The sequence below is a fragment of the Entelurus aequoreus genome, linkage group LG07 (assembly GCF_033978785.1).
Source record: "Entelurus aequoreus isolate RoL-2023_Sb linkage group LG07, RoL_Eaeq_v1.1, whole genome shotgun sequence".
NCBI classification, from domain to species: domain Eukaryota; kingdom Metazoa; phylum Chordata; class Actinopteri; order Syngnathiformes; family Syngnathidae; genus Entelurus; species Entelurus aequoreus.
In genome coordinates, this window is record NC_084737.1 from 81,525,525 (window position 1) to 81,528,024 (window position 2,500).

Genomic DNA, 2,500 nt, shown 5'->3' on the forward strand with positions numbered 1-2,500 from the left:
CGATGTTGGATGTGGAATATAGACGATGTTGGATGTGGAATATAGAAGATGTTGGATGTGGAATATAGAAGATGTTGGATGTGGAATATAGACGATGTTGGATGTGGAATATAGAAGATGTTGGATGTGGAATATAGACGATGTTGGATGTGGAATATAGACGATGTTGGATGTGGAATATAGACGATGTTGGATGTGGAATATAGACGATGTTGGATGTGGAATATAGACGATGTTGGATGTGGAATATAGACGATGTTGGACGTGGAATATAGACAATGTTGGATGTGGAATATAGACGATGTTGGATGTGGAATATAGACGATGTTGGATGTGGAATATAGACGATGTTGGATGTGGAATATAGACGATGTTGGATGTGGAATATAGACGATGTTGGATGTGGAATATAGACGATGTTGGATGTGGAATATAGATGATGAAGTCGCACAAGGACCAGAGTGGGAAGTAGTACAAGGACCAAAGTGAGAAGTAGCACAAGGACCAGAGTGGGAAATTACACAAGGACCAGAGTGGGAAGTAGCACAAGGACCAGAGTGGGAAGATACACAAGGACCAAAGTGGGAAGTAGTACAAGGACCAGAGTGGGAAGTGGCACAAGGACCAGAGTGGGAAGTAGGACAAGGACCAGAGTGGGAAGTGGCACAAGGACCAGAGTGGGAAGTAGGACAAGGACCAGAGTGGGAAGTTACACAAGGACCAGAGTGGGAAGTAGCACAAGGACCAGAGTGGGAAGTTACACAAGGACCAGAGTGGGAAGTTACACAAGGACCAGAGTGGAAAGTTGCACAAGGACCAGAGTGGGAAGTTGCACAAGGACCAGAGTGGAAGGTAGGACAAGGACCAGAGTGGAAAGTTGCACAAGGACCATAGTGGGAAGTAGTACAAGGACCAGAGTGGGAAGTTACACAAGGACCAGAATGTTAAGTAGCACAAGGACCAGAGTGGAAAGTTGCACAAGAACCAGAGTGGGAAGTAGTACAAAGACCAGAGTGGGAAGTTACACAAGGACCAGAATGTTAAGTAGTACAAGGACCAGAGTGGGAAGTTACACAAGGACCAGAGTGGGAAGTTACACAAGGACCAGAGTGGGAAGTAGTACAAGGACCAGAGTGGGAAGTTACACAAGGACCAGAGTGGAAAGTTGCACAAGGACCAGAGTGGGAAGTGGCACAAGGACCAGAGTGGGAAGTAGTACAAGGACCAGAGTGGGAAGTTACACAAGGACCAGAGTGGGAAGTTACACAAGGACCAGAGTGGGAAGTTACACAAGGACCAGAGTGGGAAGTTGCACAAGGACCAGAGTGGGAAGTAGTACAAGGACCAGAGTGGACCAGAGTGGGAAGTAGCACAAGGACCAGAGTGGGAAGTAGTACAAGGACCAGAGTGGGAAGTAGTACAAGGACCAGAGTGGGAAGTTACACAAGGACCAGAATGTTAAGTAGTACAAGGACCAGAGTGGGAAGTTACACAAGGACCAGAGTGGGAAGTTACACAAGGACCAGAGTGGGAAGTAGTACAAGGACCAGAGTGGGAAGTTACACAAGGACCAGAGTGGAAAGTTGCACAAGGACCAGAGTGGGAAGTGGCACAAGGACCAGAGTGGGAAGTAGTACAAGGACCAGAGTGGGAAGTTACACAAGGACCAGAGTGGGAAGTTACACAAGGACCAGAGTGGGAAGTTGCACAAGGACCAGAGTGGGAAGTAGTACAAGGACCAGAGTGGACCAGAGTGGGAAGTAGCACAAGGACCAGAGTGGGAAGTAGTACAAGGACCAGAGTGGGAAGTTACACAAGGACCAGAGTGGGAAGTAGTACAAGGACCAGAGTGGGAAGTTACACAAGGACCAGAGTGGGAAGTTGCACAAGGACCAGAGTGGGAAGTAGTACAAGGACCAGAGTGGACCAGAGTGGGAAGTAGCACAAGGACCAGAGTGGGAAGTAGTACAAGGACCAGAGTGGGAAGTAGTACAAGGACCAGAGTGGGAAGTTACACAAGGACCAGAGTGGGAAGTAGTACAAGGACCAGAGTGGGAAGTTACACAAGGACCAGAGTGGGAAGTTGCACAAGGACCAGAGTGGGAAGTAGTACAAGGACCAGAGTGGACCAGAGTGGGAAGTAGCACAAGGACCAGAGTGGGAAGTAGTACAAGGACCAGAGTGGGAAGTTACACAAGGACCAGAGTGGGAAGTAGTACAAGGACCAGAGTGGGAAGTTACACAAGGACCAGAGTGGGAAGTTGCACAAGGACCAGAGTGGGAAGTAGTACAAGGACCAGAGTGGACCAGAGTGGGAAGTAGCACAAGGACCAGAGTGGGAAGTAGTACAAGGACCAGAGTGGGAAGTTACACAAGGACCAGAGTGGGAAGTAGTACAAGGACCAGAGTGGGAAGTTACACAAGGACCAGAGTGGGAAGTAGTACAAGGACCAGAGTGGGAAGTTACACAAGGACCAGAGTGGGAAGTAGTACAAGGACC